This window comes from Macrobrachium rosenbergii, chromosome 23 (assembly GCF_040412425.1).
Source record: "Macrobrachium rosenbergii isolate ZJJX-2024 chromosome 23, ASM4041242v1, whole genome shotgun sequence".
NCBI lineage: Eukaryota > Metazoa > Arthropoda > Malacostraca > Decapoda > Palaemonidae > Macrobrachium > Macrobrachium rosenbergii.
In genome coordinates, this window is record NC_089763.1 from 28,202,490 (window position 1) to 28,227,009 (window position 24,520).

Below are 24,520 nucleotides of genomic sequence, written 5' to 3' on the forward strand. Positions count from 1 at the left end.
AAATCTAATAATGATCACTGGATGAATTTGAAATCATAATGAACTGACCAAAACGACAAAGAATTCGCGAGTGCAAAACCTAGCGAGAATTTTGGGGGTAAGAGAAATGAAGATAAATATGCAGGCTTAACAGAGCTTAAAATTCGCTTTTCACACGCCACCTATCTTTTTTTTTTTTTTTTTGGAGGGGAAGGGGGAAATTCCCCCTCGCTTTGGTTTGACGATAGGCAATTCGTAACAGCGGATAGGATAGAGAGAGAGAGAGAGAGAGAGAGAGAGAGAGAGAGAGAGAGAGCGCCACGAACGGCCGCGGAAACTGCGAAAGGCCCTCAAGTATAATTGAATTTCGAGCCATTTATCTTTGCTGAGGCTGATGGAGAAATATCGTTTCATCAGGTGCAGGTGAGGTCTGGGAGTTGAGGGGTGGGGTTGGGGTGGGGGGATTTTAGGGAGAGAGGACACCCAGCTGGTAATAGCCCCCTCCAAACACCTCTATGGAAAATAGCGGCCCGAAATTCTTTGGGAGCGACGCGAAAAAATGGCGCGGATTCTGTGACTCTTAATGACGCTATTATCGAGTTCCATGGGTTTTGATTCGGTATCGACTTTCTCTTTCTTTCTTTTTTTTCTGTTTTGTATCTCTCTCTCTCTCTCTCTCTCTCTCTCTCTCTCTCTCTCTCTCTCTATAGTATTGTCTTCAATTAGAACATTGAAAGCATTGCCCGTATGACTGCTAGTGAAATATTCAGACTCTCTCTCTCTTCAATTATTCAAGTAATTTATACTACTTCATTTTTATAAGTTGAGTTCCATTTGCAAACGTTACAAATAAATAGCAAAGTGAATATGAAATATATATATATATATATATATATATATATATATATATATATATATATATATATATATATATATATATATACACACACACACACACATGTGACCATGTTATGTATATAGGTACGTTGATAGATAGAGAGAGAGATGTAGATAGATAGATAGGTAAAAGCAATTCCTAATTACAGATCAATAGAAATAAATTTTAAGGGGAGTCCACATAAAGCGTTTTATCTGTTACCCTTATTAAAACGTTATAATTAATCATAAAACCTAGGGTGGCATCGTTGGCGCTTGCAGTAATAGTAGCTTTCAATAGGAACTTTATAGAAAGCGATGTATGAATTTTCTCCACGGGTTTCCCCTTGTAAACCCATAAGTAAGCGTTTTCTCTAGGGGAAAATATACGTTTTCTTTCTATTTCGCTTCGCAGCAACACGTATTAATGGGGCCATCGCGTATATTTTGTACATATATATATATATATATATATATATATATATATATATATATATATATATATATATATATATATATATATATATATATATTATGTATGTATTTATATACTCTGCCGTCTCTCCAGCGTTTAAATCTTCATTTTTTAGAATATACTTTTCCTTTCTTTTTGCATCACAAGCCACGTAAGAATGAGGTTCCTTTATACAGTAGGACCTATATATACCTCGGCGTTTAAATCCTTCATTTCATCGGCCAAATAGATCACAGCTTCACCACAGTTTTCAACATTTCATTCTGGCTGTTAAGACAAACATTCTGAACGTCGCCAAAAGCATCAATGAGCCGCCTTTGTTTCATTGACGGGACAGGAATGTTCCTCCTGGGATTCCTTATACCTCCTGTTACGTCGGCTCGAGTCCACTGAGGACCCACTGGATGTAGTGTGGGACCTCTGCGAGTCGTATCCTTGTTCTAGCAGCCTCTGGGGTCTCTGGGAACAGACATGGCACCTCGACAAAATCTGCTCAGATCAGAGAACATGTCACTCGCTGTAGCTGCTCTAGTTTCGTACTGAGAATTCCTTGCCCTACGTCTATTTTAGTAACGATGTGAGTGACATAAGTCCGCACATTTGTTTTATTGTAGAGTACTTCAAGGGATTCCATATTCTGCCCAGTAAATCGGTGTTTTCTGCCAGCGATTTCGTAGCGGGAACGAACTTTGTCTCGCTAGGTGTTTCTCCTTTTTAGGCCTATTACTGTAAAGTAGACCATGCATAGGTCTTGAACCAATGCATAGATTGGTTCAAGACCTATGCATGGTCTCCTTGCATAGGTCTTGAACCAATGCAAGGAGACCATGCATAGGTCTTGAACCAATGCGTAGGTCTTGAACCAGTGATGCACTCGAGACAGCAGTTACTTCGTCGCTACTAATATCCCAGATATATATACCCAGAATCTGACAAATTTTGAGGAAGGTACGATACGAAAGCAGGCTGGTTCTGGGACAAATCCTGGTAAGGGCACCGAAGGACTTCAATTCAGAGATAATAAGGACTACGAGAATTGTCCTTGACATTTCTCTTGTGTTAAAATTTAGGTGACAAACTGATAGAAGCCGCAGATAACCTGCCTTCTCTCAGCCACTTCCTTCTCGGTGGCATCACACCGCAGAATATACTCTCAGGTGAAGAAATATTTATATACGATTGTTTTACAGGTATAGCTTTCAGAGATTGCTGAAGAAATCAGGAGCAAGTGGAATTCCAGTGGAGTGAGATATATTACAAGGGGTTCTTTTTTGTAACGTGGTAGCGACAGTGTACTTTCATAATTTACCCCGTTTTTTTTAATTTTTCATCACATATAAACACACATGTACACAGAAACACACAGATACACATGTATATATATATATATATATATATATATATATATATATATATATATATATATATATATATATATATGCTGGACTGTGCCCGGCCATTCTATGGAATCTTGACAATGAGGACTGTTAGCCCTAGAAAGCTTGTAACTTTTCCTGAATAAATTTCTCCGCTAGTTACCATCCAGTTTTAATGAGGTCCTGCTAGTAATTATGTGTTATGTGTATATATATATATGTATATGTACATGTATATATATATATATATATATATATATATATATATATATATATATATATATGTATATATATTATATGTATATATAATATATATATATGTATATATATACAGACATAGTAAGCCTGAATGTTTACTTAAAACAGCTGTTAAGCCAGGATAAAAGACGGAATTGCTATGTTCTATATATCCGTATTCTACAGTAAATTCTACATTAAACCAAATACCAGTTTATTACTGATAAAGAAACCAACCTTTTTATTACACTAGATCCTAGGCACGCCAGTTTGTTAGACAAGCGGCGAATGAACAGGACACTGATTACCCAGGTATCCTCTATTTAGCAATTACTAATATCATTATTCTCTTCTTATCTGATATAAGAATGAATAGATACTGATATGAATGTAATTATTTTTCTCTCAGCTTCGTATCTGGATATAAGAATGAATTGATATTAATGAAAACATTTTTTTTTTTTTCACTCAGGAATAATTTAGAATTATGAGGGATATCCATAATCATCCGTCATTTTAACAATCGAGTGAGAATGGATTTTAGGAATTAACAGCCGTTTTGAGATTGAGAGTGAAGTTTCTTGCTGCGTTGAATGTTTTGCTGTAATGATTGTCAAAGAATCTTTTCTTACGTAACGCATAAAATGGGGATTGCCTTGCACCAACCTGTGTGGCTTTAAAACTCTTTAATTTCTCGTGGTAAAAATATGCATTATCAACCTAGTGGCGATTCTGTTCGTTTTTAGTTTTCTGTAAAAACAGCTATTAAGATGGCTGCTATTTGTCTGTCCGTCCGCACTTTTTCTGTCCGCCCTCGGATCTTAAAAACTAATAGGGCTAGAGGGCTGCAACTTGGTATGTTGATCATCCACCCTCCACTCATCAAACGTACCAAATTGCAGCCCTCTAGCCTCAGTAGTTTATATTTTATTAAAGGTCAGAGTTAGCCATGATCGTACGTCTGGCATCGCTATACGTGCCTCATGGACCGTGGCTGAGAGTTTCATACAGAATTAAACTTCGGCGCATTTTTTACTTCTTTTTGACATAATAGTCCTACTTTTATTGGTGTCCCATTATTCTTTGTGATACATTTCAGACCCTGTCCAAGAGAGTGTTATGTGATTCAGAGTACAGTAATTCACGGTGAGTGTATATATTGACTTATATAAATGAAGCTTTGGTATTACGTGCAATTCGCCGAATAGTGTTGTCACCTCTCTCTCTCTCTCTCTCTCTCTCTCTCTCTCTCTCTCTCTCTCTCGCGCCATTATTTTGAGCGGCAAGGGAGAAGGTTATTTAACTTAGTTCCAATAGATTAATCAAACAAGAAAACACATGCGCGCTTAGACGCGCGCACACACACACACACACACACACACACACAGGAAGGGTTCCATGGTAATGCACTTCTGAAGTAAATAATCAATTGAGACATTAAGGAAACGAGTGACCCTCTTGAATTTCCGTCTGCTGGCAGAATGCTTCTAAAAATTCCCAATATTTAAATTTAAACCTAGTTTTATCACCAGGGAGAAAAATATAATCCCTCTCAGGATAACTAAAGTAATGATATTTTTAGCGTTTTACTGTTACACATGACTAAGTCGACATTTTCACGGTTATTTCCTGTGTTTCGCTGTTTTCTATACACATAATAACCACACATGCTGTTCTCTGGTATTATACAAAAAGTTACAATTATGGCACAGAAGCAGGTGTGTGTGTGTGTGTCTGTGATTATACAAACAGTTAGAATTATGACCCAGAAGCGATTTTGTGTGTGTGTGCGCGCGTGTGTGTGTGTGCACAGATATAATAATCGAGAACAGTAAAAACTCATTCTTGTTGATGGAGAACAAAGTTACTCGGATTGGTATTCGGCCCACGTACGTAGCCGTAAATTCATATTTTTGCGTAACAATAGTCACACACACGCACGCACGCGCTCTTGAGATAACGAAGGTAGAGAGAGAGAGAGAGAGAGAGAGAGAGAGAGAGAGAGAGAGGGGAGAGAGAGCGCTGTATTTAGGCCAGGAAGTAGTTTCGGGAGATTTGCCTATTTTGTGGTACGTAGATTTTTCCGTATACCATATTTCTGTTGCGTAAGTGTGAAGTATTTTAGGTTTGATTATAAATCGTAATTCTCATTTCTCCCGAGGCCGGGAGCGTTTTCTGTAAGGTCTTCAAAGAACTTAGTGAAGTCAATTGAAATATGTCTATCTTTGTTGTGGTTTTAAATTTGAAAATTGCGAATTTCGTCACAGTTCATACCTCCATTAAGTACCGGACTTTTATAAATTAAAGGTAATTGACTTGTATGTCCTAGTTTTGGTTTAAGTTTTAAAATTAATTATTTCTTCACTGTTGATATTTCCATTAGGTACCGTATTTTTATAAATTTCATACGACAATTAAGTCACCCATCAAACTGCTCTGAGAATTTACTCATTCTGAAATGGAATAGACGAAAGAACGGGGAAACGTTTGGCAGGCTTCGTAAATGAGTATTTTATTCCAGTCAGATTTTCCTTTCGTCATTCTTTAAATCTTCAGCTGAAAACTCTTAAGCACAGATTCAACAGGCTATAATAAACCCAAGAGTGCCCCAAAGGGAATTCAGCCTGTGGAGAGAGAAGTGTTATAGGAAAAGTTGATTAAATAAATAAAAGGTAATGAAATCAATAAATATGAGGAAGTAGATATAAAACCGATCCACCTGAATTCAGGAGATGTCAGGAGAAAACAGGGGGGAGGTGATAAATAAATAGATATGAGGCAACAGAAAATAAAACCGATACACGTGAAATTCAGAGGGCGTCAGCAGTAGCAGAGAGCAGGAATGAATATGCTCCACGCATAGATATTTGGAGATCCGAAGATTCTGTGGCTGCACTGGGCAAACTATTCCACATTTCAGTTGTAGCCGAGATAGAGCTTCTGGCAAACTGGGTAGTATTCAACCTGATGCTTAGAAAACGGCACAGTGTTTGCAGAAGCAGCCTGCCTACTGTCAACTCGTAGAAAACTGAGCAGTATCCTGCCCAGTGTCAACTCGTAGAAAACTGAGTAGTATCCTGCCCAGTGTCAACTCGTAGAGAACTGAGTAGTATCCTGCCTAGTGTCAACTCGTAGAAAACTGAGCAGTATCCTGCCCAGTGTCAACTCGTAGAAAACTGAGCAGTATCCTGCCCAGTGTCAACTCGTAGAAAACTGAGTAGTATCCTGCCCAGTGTCAACTCGTAGAAAACTGAGTAGTATCCTGCCCAATGTCAACTCGTAGAAAACTGAGTAGTATCCTGCCCAGTGTCAACTCGTAGAAAACTGAGCAGTATCCTGCCCAGTGTCAACTCGTAGAAAACTGAGCAGTATCCTGCCCAGTGTCAACTCGTAGAAAACTGAGCAGTATCCTGCCCAGTGTCAACTCGTAGAAAACTGAGCAGTATTCTGCCCAGTGTCAACTCGTAGAAAACTGAGTAGTATTCTGCCCAGTGTCAACTCGTAGAAAACTGAGCAGTATTCTGCCCAGTGTCAACTCGTAGAAAACTGAGCAGTATTCTGCCCAGTGTCAACTCGTAGAAAACTGAGCAGTATTCTGCCCAGTGTCAACTCGTAGAAAACTGAGCAGTATTCTGCCCAGTGTCAACTCGTATAAAACTGAGCAGTATTCTGCCCAGTGTCAACTCGTAGAAAACTGAGTAGTATCCTGCCTAGTGTCAACTCGTAGAAAACTGAGTAGTATCCTGCCTAGTGTCAACTCGTAGAAAACTGAGCAGTATCCTGCTTAGTGTCAACTCGTAGAAAACTGAGTAGTATTCAACCCGATGCTAAAAAACGGCACACTGTTTGCAGAAGCAGCCTGCCCAGTGTGGCGAGCAAAGACCAAAACCAGCTAGGTCAGGTCAAGAAGGGTATGTTTGTCGTTGTAGAACATTTTATGCAACAAGCTAATGATCTCACTTTACGTCTGTCCCACAAAGAGTTGGAAAAAGAAACTTGACTGATGACATATTCCTCTCCAAGAATTTGAGATGAGAGTCAGCCCTGGAAGACCACGTAGGAAAACACTAATCCAGACGAGATAAAATAAAGAGTTAAAACACACACATATATGATCTCCATCCGGAAACATTCGAAAACCAATTTTCAGCAAGATAACCAATTCCTGGAGTAAAAAGAGAAGAACAACATTGCGCAAATGTACGAGAGAAAGTTGGAGGAAATGGCTCTTTTAGATTTCCATACACGCCACAGGTACGTTTGTCATCTGTTTTTGGTAGGTGCCTCTTACATCAGGTACTCACAAAAGAGGCCGGGCGCAGTACAGGTGTGTCGAGTGCGGCAGGTATGTGGGGGAGAGAATGAATAAATAATTCCTGTACAGAGAGAAAAGATTTCTGAATATTTTTACCCTATCCAAGAGACTAAGCAACACTTGGCAGAGTCGACCCACGTGCGCAGAATACCACATTAGCATTCTGTAACTACTTCCTTGTTCCAGCCGTAATGACGGGCCGCTGTATCTAGCCATTGATGTGAGGTCCCATACCTGAATTTCTTTGGCTAGCGATAATATGCTAGCACTTGCTATACACACTTTGTAAAGGATATTACGAAGCTGTATATGTCCATTCGGAAATTGGGGAAGCCACATCCGGCAGTCAGAAAATACAATTTACAAATTCTGTAGACTCAAATGAATGGTACTTTCAGTAATTTAAGTAAGATCAGATTTGAGCTTAGGAAACGTCTTAGGAGTTAAACCATAATTTTTTAAGGAAAAATTATAGATATGCACTGCACTGCTTGGTTTAAAGTATCTTTATATGTACTTTCTGGTGTCCGTGTATATATATATATATATATATATATATATATATATATATATATATATATATATATATATATATATATATATATATATATATATATATATATATTGATATATTGTGACTTTTTTATGGAAAATATAGTTAGCTCTTGAAACCTTGTGACTTTTTTAACAAAATATCCATTAGAAATCATCCTGTTTAAATGAGGTCCTGTTAGTCTATATATATATATATATATATATATATATATATATATATATATATATATATATATATATATATATATATATATATATATATATATATATATATACATATACATATACATATACATATATATATACATATACAATATATATATATATATATATATATATATATATATATATATATATATATATATATATATATATATATATATATATATATATGCATAAGTACTTGCAAAATTGTACTGTGCATTCATAGAAGACTAACAGGACCTCATTAAAACAGGATGATTTCTAATGGATATTTTATTTTGAAAAAAAAAGTTACAAGCTTTCAAGGGTTAGCTGCCCCCATCGTCCGGTAGGTAAATTTACTCAGGTTTTCGTTTCTCTGTTACGAATGCTGATGTTTTTCCGTTGTGTTGAGAAAGGTTGGCGTTGTAGATTAAGGTGGCCTTATGGCTCAGCACAGGTTCTTGCTCTAAAGAGCAGCCTTAGTAAATAGGGCATTTTGAGAACATTCTATAATTCCAGGCAGTTTTTTTCGAACCTTTTTTTTTTCCACCTGCTGATCATGTATGCATATATTGTTGTGCAGGTGTCTATATATATACATTTATATGTCTCTCTGCCACTTGTGGATATTCCGGTCATATCTTAGCCGAACTCGGTGCTCTGATTATTTTGTATGTGCTCAGGCTGAATGACAATAATGGTAAGAGATTTATTTTTTCAAAAATCTTTTATTCAACAGTGTTGTTCTCCCCAAGTCAGAGTTAAAATGAATGGCCCATAAATTTTCTATTTGACACCTGTTCTTCTCGTAGAAAAGCAGGAAGTAAAAATCGTGTCATTAATGTGTGTATATATGTATATATATATATATATATATATATATATATATATATATATATATATATATATATGTGTGTGTGTGTGTGTGTGTGTGTGTGTGTGTGTGTGCATGATATGTTTCTGGCCAAAATTTATCAGTACTTGGAAAGCTACACATTAATTGCTCTTGAAATTTTATATAAATAGTTTCAGTTGTCAAAGACCAATCACTAATGTATATATATATATATATATATATATATATATATATATATATATATATATATATATATATATATATATATATATATATATATATATATATATATATATATATATATATATATATATATATATATTGTGTGTGTGTGTGTGTAATTACTCATCACAATTTTTTAATGTATAATTTCTAATACCAACGCACAAATACCCTTTATGTGATCCGGTTTATTTTTACCTCGGGAATAACATGCACCGAGCATCCAAGGGAAATTATATGTGTATATGTCCCAGGGTGTAAATTCCTGAGATTTATGCTGGTATTCCACCAGCCCCGGTCTTTTTGCCATGCCCCTAGGTTAGGTTAGGTTAGGTTAGGTAAGGTAGATTAGTAACTGTAGAGTAATTTTTGTTAGGTTATGTTAGGTTAGGTTGGGTTGGTTAGGTTAGATTAGTAACTACAGTATAGAGTAATTTGGGTTAGGTTACGTTAGGGTAGGTTAGGTTGGTTGGTTAGGTTAGATTAGATTAGACTGGTAACTGTAGAGTAATTTGGGTTAGGTTAGGTTAGGTTAGATTAGTAACTGTTGAGTAAATTGGGTTAGGTTACATTAGGTTAGGTTGGGTTTGTTAGGTTAGGTTAGAGTAGTAACTATAGAGTAATTTGGGTTAGGTTAGGTCAGGTTAGGTAGATTGGTAACTGTAGAGTAATATCGGTTAGGTTAGGTTAGGTTAGGTTAGATCAGTAATTTGGGTTAGGTTAAGTTAGGTTGGATTGGAACATGTTAGAGTAAATTGGGAGTCGGAAAAACAACGAGATTATTTTCAAGAAAATTCTATGGTTAGTTTTTAAGATATGGCGTCCAGCTATTTTCAGGGAAGGGTCCCGGTACTCGTTGCATCTCGGGAAAATGCGCCCTGGCTCAGATTTAAAGATTTAGATTTGCTCGTTTTGGCTTTTTTGGAGATAGACAGGTAATTCAGATTTATCCACTATGCTGTCTGGTTGTGTAGTTACAATGTACATTAACCTCTCTCCATTATATTAGCTAAGTGCTATATCATGATAGTTGCCTCATTAATTTGCTAATGGCTTTTTGTACTCTCAGTTATTAAATGAAATTAAATCTATATGTATACATAACCTTGTTTATTTATTTAGTTATACTTATAATATATATATATATATATATATATATATATATATATATATATATATATATATACATATATATATATATATATATATATATATATATATATATATATATATATATATATGTATGTATATATATATATATATATATATATATATATATATATATATATATATATATATATACACATATACACACACACATATATATATCTATATAATGCGTTGTGTTTGAGTGTATATGTGCATTCACATATATTATTCCAGTCATGTAACATTTCCTTCTACATTTGCTTTTTGTTTAATAAAACACTGTCTGCAGAATAGTTCCTCATTGCGGGTGTCAGAACAACCAAACATATCAATTCAGGTAGGAAGCTAGAGAGAGAGAGAGAGAGAGAGAGAGAGAGAGAGAGAGAGAGAGAGAGACGTGTACAGGTACTGACAATAGACCTTTTGATGGTATATACGTGATCAGTACTTACAAAGGAATGGGGTTTCTGCTACAATAAACAGATAAAAATCGAGTATATAGTCTTCCGATCATTTACACGTAGGCCTGCATGGTTGGTGACGTTCATCCATTATTATTATTATTATTATTATTATTATTATTATTATTATTATTATTATTATTATTATTCAGACGATAAACCCGTATTCCAATGGAAAAAACCTACAGGGGCCATTGACTTGAATTCAAGCTTCCAAAGAATATGGTGTTCATTTGCAAGAAACTACGGAAGATGATAGGAAATACAGAAAGAATATAAAAAAATGAATTAACAGAAAAGTAAATAAGTGAAAAATATAAACAGATTATTAAAATAAAAGGTGAATTTTATTTTAGGTTAGTAATGCCTTGCATCTTCTCTTGAACTTTTCAGGTTCTAATTGCACAACATCCTCAGGGAGTTTGTTCCACAGTCCAGTGGTGTAAGGAGTGAAAGACCTGTGGAACTGAGAAGTTCGACAGCGTGGCACATTTACGGCCTATTGGTGCTGTTTTTCAGCAAGTCCGGTCGCTCTCGGCAGGAAAAGAGGACCAGGGATCATTTGTGAATGTGAAAGATCTCTGTTGAAATACAACTTACAAGAAATTGACAGACAAGAGACCATCCGTCGATGGTCCAAGTCATAACTGATAATGTCAGGAAACTGAAACCGCTCTGTCGAAAAGAGATGAATCTCTGGCAGAAGCAGACATCCACAAGCTCGTTAATGATTACTGTACAATGCTCGCCATTCACAGTTTCATTATAAAGGACGAATTCGATTCTATTTGAGCTCGGGTAATGCAAGCCCTTCTTGAGTTGTCGTTCCGTGTATGACAGCTCAAGATGGGTACCTTCGAAAAATGATTTGCTCAGATTGATAGTTCTTTTGATATTCCGATATCCAGATCTTTGGATCTCACTGCTTTGAAGGCTGGTGCAAAAGTGGGCTAGAAATGAAGATACGGAAGCTGAAATGTGTAAAATTTCAGGATAGGTTCATAAATATGAGGAGATGGAACAACGACGCTCGAGTGCCTTACATAAACGCAGAAAATGGTCGTGATGAAATCGACTGAGGGACCATTCATATGGCGTTGCAGATATATGGTGTGGAAGAGTGGAAGGTAAAAATGCTGAGTGTAATAAAGTTATAATGAAAGTGGAGTGATTGCTGGGATTCGTAAGCATAAATTGATTGATTTGGTCAGTTATGGTACAAGACAAGGTTGGGTTATGTCTCTGTGGGTGGCGATATATGGGTGGTCAGATAAAGGACAGTAGACATTAATGCAGAATTGTGGTATAAAAAAAATGAGTCGTGAATGGAGTGTCAGCTGTTTGATATCTGTTGATGATATATATGTGAGTCATAAGAAACCGGAAAGATAGAGTTGTGAATATTAGTATGGTGGGTGGAAGAATTAAAAGAATGAAAGCAGTACAGTCAAATGATCAAATCTTGGATGGTGGCAGAATGTAAAAAAAAAAAAAAATGAATCACAGCTTAGGAGAGTTGAGGCAGATAGCAGGATACATCCTAAAGATTGGGATGAACCTGACACTGACTATGAAAACCAAAATAGAAATGCAGGATTAGATTATTTAGCCTACTCTCCTTTATAGAAGTGAAGTGTAGATATTGAATGGATTCCATATATATCCGCTTGATATTCTCTCACATGTCAAATAATATATTTAATTTTTAGACCTGATTATCCTCATTCAACTCCTATTGTTATCTTTGTTTTGCAGTGCTTCCCATCTCTCTCTCTCTCTCTCTCTCTCTCTCTCTCTCTCTCTCTCTCTCTCTCTCTCTCTCTCTCTCTCTCTCTCTCTGTTTACCATTTTACCTTTTCTCCACATAGGCACAGACAGATAGAAGCGCTCGCACGCACACACACACACAGAGAGAGAGAGAAGAGAGAGAGAGAGAGAGAGAGAGAGAATTATCACACACACAATACGCATGTACTGGGGATCAGAATGTGATAGTTCACTGGCCAATTGCATAAGTTTGGGAACCAAACTGCGCAGGTGTTCTGCTGCGAGTGATTCTTTTACATTAGTGATCTCGTTCCTGGTTCTTTTACAACAGTGATACTTTTTGCGATTATTTTATTTAACGCGGATCACGACGGCTCCCACCGGAGAGCGAGCATCGCCGTCAGCTGACCTTGTGATAAACTCTACAGCGGTTTGTCATAATAAACTAGAACTGTGTTGATACATTTCCGTGTAGTTGATGAGTATTGGCTGGTCGTCCTCACAGGTAACAATTCCTAACTCATGAATCAAAATAGTCTGGGTGTAAAAATGATAGCAACTGGCAAACTCATGGCTGATAGTCAATATGCATATAGGAAGTAGTTAGGTATCTGCGATGCTCTTTTAGACTTGACATGTCATTTGCAAGAGAACCTTGATAGGGGTTTTGAGTGAAGAGAAATTCAAACAGATTTTTGTGCTCCTTTTGATTTGGTGAATCAAAAGGCACTTATTTACAAACTTCAGAATCTTGGAGTAGGTAGATGTGTTTTAGGATTACTTCAAGATTTCCTTACAGGTAGGCAGCAGCGAGTTTGCTCTTGATGGGATCTTTAATGAACCAAGACCTATTGTGTCTGGAGTTACACAGTGTAGTGTTCTTGGTACACTGTTATGTTCAGTGTATCAAGCAATATGGTTGTTGGCCTGGATAACAAGACCTATTGTGTCTGGAGTTCCACAGGGTAGTGTTCTTGGTACACTTATTTTTTGTGTATACAAGCAATATGGTTGCTGGCCTGGATAACAAGACCTATTGTGTCTGGAGTTCCACAGGGTAGTGTTCTTGGTACACTTGTTATTTTCAGTGTATAAAAGCGATATGGTTGTTGGCCTGGATAACAAGTTTTTTTCAGTATGCCGGTGATGCACCGCCTTTGGGTACAGTAAAATCTCCACTTTTGAGAAATGGAGCTGCCCTCGGCCACAATCGGGGCATGTACCGGATGAGTGAATGCCGTAGTTGGTTGGGTTGATTAGCAGATCTCGTACAGATTTTCCACCCCTTCCAGTGGATGGGACTCTGCTGAATGAGTCTGAAGCTTTAAAACTATACTAGGTGTAACAAGCAATATGGTTGCTGGCCTGGATTTAACTCAAATCTTACTTATGAAAAACGTCTGATGAAAGCTTCAGCAAAATCCGCACATAACGACCTATTGTGTCTCATGTTCTTGGTATATTTAGAACAGTGATAAAAGACCTCAGTGTCTGGAGTTCAACCTGTTTTAGGTCATTTTTTCTTGGTACACTTATTTTTTTGTGTATACAAGCAATATGGTTGCTGGCCTGGATAACTTCCATATGGTTGCTGGCCTGGACAAGGACCTACCTGGTTCCCAGTTGTTCTTGAATTTTTGTGTATACTGTTTGCTGGCCTGGATAACAAGACCTGTCTGGAGTTCCACAGGGTAGTGTTCTTGGTACACTTATTTTTGTGTATACAAGCAATTGGATAACAGACCTAGTGCCTGGTTCCACAAGGGTAGTGTTCTTGGTACACTTTTATTTTCAGATAAAGCGATATGGTTGGTTCCCAGTATGCCGGTGATGCAACGCCTTTGGGTACAGTTTCTTTTGTTTCGGCCAATATTAGTAATTATGACTTGGAACATCGGCGGATGGTCTCTTGTTTGTCACTTTTTCAGAAGTTATATTTTAACAGATATCTGTCACATTCACAGTTGATCCCTAATCCCCTTTTCCTGACGGCAGCAAGCAGATTCACTGAACAGCAGCACCAATACGCAGTAAAGGTGCCTCGCTGTCAAATTTCTCAGTTCCAGAGGTCCTTTATTCCTCACGCAGCTCTTTCTTTCCCTGTCTCTGATTTCTTGACGTAGCTTCTTCATTCTCCCTCAAGCTTGTTTTTTATGCCAAGAAGTCTCTGTTCCCAGAAGCAGATGTGTACAGATTTGTGTCTCTTCTCTTCCTTTGATATTAGAATAACTCATGAGATGGAAGGTTGGACTATGCTAGAGCAGTCGTTTCATAATTCTCTTTATTTTTGGTAAGACTTTGGTTTCTTTAGTGTTCATGTTTGATGTTACACAGGAGTAAGAGGCAATTGGGTTTTTATTAGCCCCCATTATGTTGTCTCGAATTTTCTATACTTATGTGCTCTACGTCGGCTTTCTCATCAATATCACGCTCTAGCTTTCTTCGTGGGCAAGTGTTGAATTTTGGAGAATGATTTCCGCTTCACAGGAGACATTGGTCAGGATGCTGACGATTCGTTTCTTTGTGAATCCTATAGAAGGTAGAGCATCTTTTTGCACTTGAACGTGAACATTTTATATGTTTATTTTAATCATTAATAATCATGGATGTTTGTCGTAATGATTAATATTCATGGATGTTTATCGTAATCATTAATAATCGCGATAATCCTATAGAAGGTAGAGCATTTTTTTGCATTTGGACGTAAACATTTTATATGTTTACTTTAATCATTAATAATCATGGATGTTTATCGTAATAAATTAATAATCATGGATGTTTATCTCAGCCATTAATAATCACGATACAAAACATCGTTCTATAATCTCTCTTCATAGGTGAAGGAACTCGTGTTTTGCCGATGATGACCATTTTAATCTTTAGTAATCTTGGATGTTTATTTGAGTCATTAATAGCCATGATACATAACACTCTTCTCATAGGTGGCGAAACTCGTGTTTTGCCAATGGTGTTTTATCTACCGCTCTGCGGGCAAACGGCTCAATGGTCCTTGTAAGAACGACCACCAAAGTTTAACTTTTGCTTCCACTATCCTTGGCGCTCAAACGTCCGTCTTTCGTCGGTGTAACAGGAAAAACGTCTCTTCAGTTGCGTGGTGTATTGGGGTGGTGACAGTGAACGTTTCCGTCTCTCCTTGTTTGGTCGGAATTAATTTTCGCGATGCCGTTGCTGTTCGACCGTACATCGTAGAGGTTTGTAGATCTCGTTATTTTTATATCTGTGAGTGTGTGGAAAGTATTTTATTTTATTAGACTGTTGCTTTTGTGATAGCAGAATTACTTGACATATCAGTTCAGTACTTGTGTATTTTGCATTAATGCCATGTAGGCCGTTTACCGATTGTATTCCTTTTACTTTGTGAATTACTGATATTTTTCTTCAGGTTTCTGCACTGATAGTGATCGGTGATTCCAGCCGGACGACGAATACCTGTTGACGTTGGTAACTATTTTTCCCTTCGGAACCAACAGGTAAGGGACTCTCCTCTTTTAGTATGTTCATACCAAACATTTGCAAGCTAATCCTCCCCCTTCAGGGGCGGAGCCCCTGAAGTGGGGAGGAGCTTCTCTGGCGTACGGTAGACCTAGTCTACCGTACGTCAGAGGGGGGCTTGCATTTTTTTTTTTTTTTTTTTTACCCAACTTACAGTAAATGAGAAAGCAGCTGTTAAACTCTTGGGTAATGTCACTTTCACCTTGTGTATCCTTGAAAATCTAATATGTTGCAGCTTCTAAAGAAGCTTGTTTGTCATTGTAACTTTATATTAAATATTCATTGACTTATGTTAATGTCAGTTATTTCATGGAAGTTTTTGATTGTTATATTGAAATTTGTTATATTGAAATTTTTAATTTTCATCAGTTTCAATTCTCAAATCAAAGGTATATATAGTTTTTGTTCTTGTTCTCAATTTAGATTGAGCTTTTGAATTATCAGGCTTAGTCTTGTCGCTTAATGGAGCACTCAGTCATGACGCTTGTATGCTTTCCATTTTCATACTAGTAATCACTCGTGACATTTAGGTATTTAGCTTATTTTTTTATAACGTTTGAGGAGATAACCATTTTGCTCAAATCCTAGATTTTCAAAGCTACAAACATACAGGGGAGGTTACATTACCAGTATTATGGGCTTTATTTTTAATGCTTTTCTTTTCTTTCAGGTTCAGCTGGCCTTGAAAGCAACAGCAGAAGTGTAACTTGGCATTGACTGAATGAAAGCTCAAGTCACTGAAGAAGTGCTTGGACCACTGAGAAAGCATTAGCAGCCTTGGATTTCCTTGGCTTGAAGCACTGAGACTACACCGGTAGTCTTGCATGATTTGAAGTACTGAGAGGGCTGTAGCATTCTTCAAGCTATCTGAAGCCATGACAAGGCAGTCGAAGTCTTAATGTTCCTGGCCTACTATTTACCTAGGGTTGAAAGTTGGTACCAGCTCCCAGAAATTGATTCCAGTTGAAATTGAAGCAGACTGCATGCTGGATTAAGTTTAACTTTTTAAAAGATCGCCTGCATAGAGCAGGATTAGTTTTAGACCGAGTTAAAAAAATAAATAAATAAAAACCCCTAAAATGTTAATGTATGGTTTTTTCTCCCAAATGTGCATAAATTTCAATACAGTAACTGTTTTTTTATAGCAAGTGAACTTGCTAATTAGATTGGATTAGTTTCAAGTAGTTAACTTGGGACTTTGGTTCTTGTGGCTAAAATTAAATGGTTAAAATTGAATTTGCTAATTTCGTGCAACAAGTGAACATGCTAATGAGATTGGATTAGTTAAGTAGTTAACTTGGGACTTAGGTTCTTGTGGCTAAAATTAAATGGTTAAAATTGAATTTGCTAATTTCATGTAGCAAGTGAACTTGCTAATTAGATTGGATTAGTTAAGTAGTTAACTTGGGTTCTTGTGGCTAAAATTAAATGGTTAAAATTGAATTTGCTAATTTCATGTAACAAGTGAACTTGCTAATTAGATTGGATTAGTTAAGTAGTTAACTTGGGACTTAGGTTCTTGTGGCTAAAATTAAATGGTTAAAATTGAATTTGCTAATTTCATGTAACAAGTGAACTTGCTAATTAGATTGGATTAGTTAAGTAGTTAACTTGGGACTTAGGTTCTTGTGGCTAAATTTGCTAATAACTTCACATGAAATGTAGTGTTATGAGAATATTATCTACAGTAGTTTGATGGGTTAACTAGGCTAACAATCTTGTAATGGCTGTTTGGGTTTGTGGAAATTGCATATCAGTAAAGAATTCTAAAGCTGCGTCCACACGATCGAGCTTTGTTCGACGAACTTTGTCCGGTGTGACGTCAGTTCTGACTTTGCTCGCTGTTTCTCCGCTTCTGACGTCACAGCGGACAAAGTTCGTCGAACAAAGCTCGATCGTGTGGACGCAGCTTTAGATGTGATTTATATTCCAATTTTTATTTTGAAAATGCTTTCAATTGCCTTTTTTAAATGTCAAAGCAGTTAGTGCATTTATTAGCTTGACAAAAATCACCCAATTGTCATCCATAATGTAACTTAGTTTAATAATTAGAATGATGAACCTTGTTGCTTTTGTGGACCTCCTTCGAAACTTTTCCCAGGCTTGAATATGACCTTCTGAACAGTAATTATTTAAAAAGGAAACTTGAAGGAATTACTCGGCCTCAGACCAAATTTTCATTCTATCTTTGGGTCAGGCTCGTCTTCCATTCCACCACCACTAACAGACGGTGGTAGATTGGATAATGGCCCTAAGGAGAAGTCTGAACTGCTTAATCGAGCTTTCGAAGCTAAGTAATTAACTCAGGACGTCCCTCTCCCGGATACTTGCCACCCTTGAACCTATTAAAAAATTTGCCTTTCGTTCTTGTGATGTTAAGAAAATTATTGATCTACTGTAGATACCTAGGGTGGAGAAGATCTTACTGGTTTTTGTTTTTTAAAAAGGTTTCTAGTGTTGTCTCCCAAAATCAGTAGATTCTATAGATTTTGATCTTAGTAGTATCTTTTCAGATAAGCACAAGCTTAGTAATACATTGCCTGTTCCAAAGAGTGGCATATCTGCAGACTGCAGTAACTACAGACCAATTTTTCTCTCCCTTTGATCTCCAAAGTTAAAGAAAAACTTATTTTTAAACCACTTTACGAGAATGTGGAATCCAAAAGATTGTTAGCTGAGAGTCAATATGCATATAGGAAGCAGTTAGGTGCCTGCAATGCTCTTTTAGACTTTACATCTCACTTGCAAGAGAACCTTGATAAGGTTTTGAGTGCAGAGTAATTCAAGAAGATTTTAGTGCTGCTTTTGTTTTCGTAAATCACAAGGCACTTAATAATAAACTTCAGAATCTTGGAGTGGGTGGATATGGTTCAGGATTACCTCAAGATTTCCTTACAGGTAGGCAGCAGCAAGTTTCTGTTCATTGGACCTTTAGCGAACTAAAACACATCGTGTCTAGAGTTCCACAAGGTAGTGTTCTTGGTCCACTTTCATTTTAGTGTACACCATTGATTTGGTTGTTGGCCTGGAAAACAAAGACTGTTCAGTATGCCGTTGATGCAACTCTTGTGGCTCTGCCAGAGATTGATGGTCTCTTGCATGTCAGTCAATTTTTTATAAGTTGTATTTTCACAGAGATCTTCCGCATATACAGGTGGTCCACGACCCTCGTGTCCTGCACCAATATGCTGTAAATGTGCCTTGCTGCCGAATTTCTCAGTTCCAGAGGTCCTTTATTTCTCACGCCACTGGGCTGTGGAACAGTCTCCCTGAGAATGGCGGGCAACTGGAACCGCAAACGTTCAAGGGAAGGTGCAGTGCATTACTTACTACCTTAAAGCAGTTCTCCTTGTATTTTGATAATTTACCTATATTTTTATCTATTTGTGTATTTAATTTAGCTTATATTTTCTAATATATGAGCTCCTCTTTTTACATTTCCTGTTACTTTCTGTTACTTCTTCCAAATGAATACCGTATTCTTTGGAAGCTTGAATTTCAAGCTAATGGCGGTCCCTTTGGGCTTGTTCCGTGTGAATAAGGGTCATCCTCTGGATAATAATAATAATAATAATAATAATAATAATAATAATAATAATAATAATAATAATAATAATAATAATAATAATAATAATAATAATTAATAAAGATTGTCTCCCATGGAACTCCTTGCATTCTTTTATTCTTTTTCGCAGTATTCACTAGGCGCCCCGATTGCACGTAAAAAGTTGATGGACTAAGCTCTAGTTTATTGGACTTACGACAGAATTATAAATAAATCTGATTCGTCTTTGATTACTATAACGAAGCGTTCCGTGAATTGGACACCGGGAACTATATTCGTGGGGTTATAAACTATAAGTTGAACTCGATCCAAAGTAAACCTCCCAATTTATTCCGTGCCGCACCACTGGCGTCAAGTTAAGTTCAGTCTGAGACAAGTAACAGGAATTTAAAGATTTAGGGCCTCTTGTGAAGTTCATTTTCAAACATACACAATACCATCTCGGGCTTATGATCACGACATAAAAAAGAGAGAAGACGGAGGTTTGTGAGTCATAAATGTCACATTAGTCCAGTTGTTTATCTTGAGAGACGTACTAACAAAATACTGATAAAGGCCGAATCATTCTGAACGCTTACATGAAGGGCGAAAGAGTTATGCATTTGTTTTTTTCTCTCTCTCTCTCACTCTCTCACTTGAAGCACGAAACTGTGAATACCCAACGGGGAATTAATTAGTTTTCTTTGGAAGAAGGAGCAAAGCAATTTCTGAACTGCTGCGCTCAATCATATGAATTGCTTGGTCATAATTAAAACGTTCCAGAAGTGGAGAGTGCAATCTCACTCAAGATAATTGGACCGTGCTTATTCTGAACGAGCTTTGACCAGCTATCATAGCTACCTTGGGTGTCGCCATCACGAAGGCCCTAATACGGTCTTGCTTCCAACAACTTTATCACGCGACTTTTCTAATCCTACCTGCTAAACAAGGTCTAATCGAATCAGATTACCAAATCATAAAATCATAACTTCATTACACGAAGCACAACAAAGCTTGTAGAGATGATCACTTGAAATTAACAAAGTAATTAACCAAGAAACTAACAATGCTGCACGAAAGTTAGGCATTGCTCGTAAGGCCTCGTGTATATATAACTGTGATAACATCAGTGCAACATGTTTTAGGTCATTTGTGCGTCCTTTACCAGACTGTTCTCCGCTGTGGAAGTCTGCTTTTGCCAGAGGTTGATCTCTATTGGATAGAGTTGTTCGTGGTGGTAGGTTTCTGTCTCCTAATAGTAGCAGTTATGACTTGGACCATCGACGGATGGCCTCTTGCTTGTCACTTTTTCATAAGTTGTACTTCAATAGAGGTCTTTCACATTCATAACTGATCCCTGGTCCCATTTGTCTGCCGAGAGCAACCAGATTCATTAAACGGCAGCACCAGTGTGCAGTAAACGTGCCTCGCTGTCGAACTTCTCAGTTCCAGAGGGTCTTAATTCTTGCCACAGTTGGACTGTGGAACAGGATGTTGGGCAGTTGGAATGCCATATACGGCTAGAATGGATGCCCTCTTGATTAGCTGAATCAGCAGGGCATGAAGAGAGCAACCTCTTCCAATAAAGAATGTAAGCAGATCAGTCGTCTTCTGTATCGCAATGTCTTGAAATGACTCTTCAGAAGTTCAAGGGACGATGCAATTCATTACTACACTAATACTGTTCTCGCATTTTAATACATTTTTATCTGTTTATTAATTTATTGATTTTTTTTCTCCTTTTTAATAAGTGGGGTCTCTTTATGTATTTCCCTTTACCTCCTCTTACTTCTTCCTAATGAACACCTTAATGTTCTTTGGAAGCTTGAATTTCAAGCCAGTGGCCCCTTTGGTGGGCTTGTTCCATATGGGTAGGTTTCATCTTCTGAATAATAATAATAATAATAATAATAATAATAATAATAATGAATAATAATAATAATAATAATAATAATAATAATAATAATAATAAATTGCCATTTCTGTGGCGTACCGAAGTTGAGTTTATCCCTTGTTTAAAGTAGTTGCTTCAGATCTGTAGTCTTTTTTTCAAATTTCAGTTAACAGAAAATATCAGTATCCGACGTCACTGTCAGATACTGATAAGATGTCCTCATTCCCTCTACAGCTGCGGCAATTATCTCAACCAATTGCTCTTTGGAAAAATATTAATCTCATCTCTTCTCTGTAACATTTCCCTCTTGTACAGTCCAGGAAACCTCTGAACAGGAAGGAGTACTTGTCCTGCCATACGGACCAAGGTTTTGGCGGGGTTCTATTGAGCAGTAAGGACAATGGCACTTAGGAAGAAGAGGCAGATGAGGCCTTGGTAGATTTTGCCCCAGGCAATCTGGACCATGCCCAAGTTAGCTTGATACCCTCTGAAGAAGGAAAGCAGCAGTCACATCAGTGAGAAACTCCCATTTACCAATTTTTATCTGTCAGATGCGAATAGCATAGTTTGGCCACCCGTGAGATGGTCCACTTTCGAGTAGACCCCCGGAAGATGAACGTAATGTCTAGTGGAAAACTGTAAGAGAAAACTTGAGTATAAAATACGAGTAGAAAACACAACATTCCTTACTTTATTGGATTTTATCTCTCAGAGTGAAAATGAGGTATTGCGTTCAATCTGTGTTTAACCTAGACTAGACTCTTGCTGAGTTCATTTACTTGATAATTTACTAAGATCGGGAAATAATTTGTCGCAGCTGCCACAAGTGGACTGAAAGATTCCCAAATTAGATCTGTTAAGATAGAGGGGTTACTGGCATGTGATTTAATTGCAGGAAATATTAGTAAGAATGTAAGAGAAAAGGGTCATTAGATTAAAATACTTGGCAGTATATGAAAAAAAAAATACAGCCAAATATTGTTTGTCTTTCACTTACTTAGTCAGGTGCAACATTCTACTGCCAGCGATTTTGAGTAACCTAATTTACGAATCACTCAGGGTGACGTTTTGTTGTAATACCGCGTTTTCAGGATTAATTTAATTTAAGCCTGAACATATCAGTTTAAGCTGCCGGCTAATATCACTATCGTCGTTTTGCACTGTGAGATAAAAATTTTTTCCAAACGACTGACATTCTCGTACTGGAAGCCAAATGATTGGTCAGTCATTTAGCTTCTTGAGTACTTTAGGATCTCATCTCTGATTCATTTTCTCTCCTAACCAGTTGAATTTTGTCGTGATTCAGAAAACTATTATTTTCAAGCCATGAGGTATGGCTTGAAAAATTGGGTTTTGCTTCCTTAAAATACATATCGTCTTGACTGTACATTGTATGTTGTATTTCGCTAGAGACTAAGTCTGCTATCATCACAATACTCCAAAACTGCTGTATATGAATACAGTAATATTTGAAGTGAGATCTGGCATTCTCGGAGTAAAAAATCCAATGGTTCCCCCAAAAAAAATGGCGTTGCTACAATGTAAGATAAAAAAAAAAGTGTGTATGTGTGTGTGCAAAAACACGTGAAGTGGTTTTAAATCAAGAAATGCATTTGAAGAAAATAAGAGGATACAAATTATACACAAATAATTCCTTACAAATTACTTCCACTTCACCATAATTTCAATTTGCACGAGGATACAAATTATGCACAAATAATTCCTTACAAATTACTTCCACTTCACCATAATTTCAATTTGCACAATTCTACATTTTGGCAAATGAGAATATATTCTAATCTTTACATAGGTGTGTTTTGCAGATAAAACAATTGTCAGTTAAGCAATATCATACAGATATATTGCGGTAAAAAATAGATTGTTATCCTAAGAGCTGTTATGGGAACAAGAACCCTTGTGAGAGCTAATCATATTTTTTATTGTTATGACGATTACGAGTGAATTCTGTTTTTAGAACTTTAAAAGAGTTTTTATTCTTATGTAACTTACTCGCTAAAAACTCATGGTTAATGAATATGGCGGATTTTAAGCCTGCATATTTTGTAGCCATGCTGATGTGGAGGGTTGCTTCGTGAAATGAAAGTTCATGTGACACTTGAATTTAAAAACACTTCGGCGAGCAGTTCAGTGCGTTTGAGTAATAGCAGTTATTCTTCGTTATAAAACTACGATTTTAGTATATTATTGTACATTTTGCAATTGTTTCGCATTATGACCCACAGAAAATGTGGATATTCAACTGACCGAAGAGAATAGATATTCCAAAACATGTTTACAAATCCTTTGCCTATTTTTTCACACGTTACTCTGAAAGGTACCTAACAACACGTTCAGCACTACCTGAGATGCCATTCAGGTATGTTGAAAAATTGGATATGTGACAAACGACGAGGGTAAGAACTTCAAGTAATCAACACCCATCTTTTTTATTGTTTTAAACAATATCTTAGACAAACATGACGTAAACTATAATGAAGATTACTCGAAAAAAAATATTCAATAAACGAAGAGAAATTTGTCTTCAAGTGACTTTCATATATATTTACAATAGGGCTAAAAATTTAACTGTCCTTGATTTGTTACCTGTAAATCATGGCCATGACCCCATTTACGCAGTCGACCCGGGTCTGGCCCGACCTGTCTTAGTGGCTCCTCCCCCCCCACCTCAACATTACAAATTCTCTAAAAGTTAAGTAAAGGTTAACACCTGTTTCGACCGTTCTGACAGAGGTTCTCGACAGAGGAATCTCGTCTACCGCACACGCAAGGCGAAGCCTTTTACATGCTTTATTTTACTTGACTTCTGCATCTGTTTGGGTCAAAACTTGTAACTCAATTTTCGACCTGTCCCCTCCGTCCGATGGACTTGAAATTCTGCATGGTTACTCAACCCCGGTGACAATACAGCCTTACATGATCAGTAAGTTCAGCATTGACGATACAGTGACCTTTCCAAGTGTCTCGGGTTTTGTATGAAAATCTTCGGATTTTTCATGCCTTCTTTGACTTGTTTGAATACGTTAATAACTCTACGGATTTTCACACCTTCTTTGGGTCGGCAGGATATCACGTTCAGTTTTGTTAGCTGCAATCA

General features: G+C 37.0%; 1 long non-coding RNA gene across 1 annotated transcript; it reads left to right on the plus strand.

The window, feature by feature from the left end:
• Positions 1-15,542: 15,542 nt before the first annotated feature.
• LOC136851405 (uncharacterized) lies at positions 15,543-17,053 on the plus strand. The gene is made up of 3 exons (XR_010856867.1): positions 15,543-15,666; positions 15,858-15,945; positions 16,638-17,053. It is a non-coding gene; the product is annotated as an uncharacterized lncRNA (long non-coding RNA).
• The last annotated feature ends 7,467 nt before the right edge of the window (positions 17,054-24,520 follow it).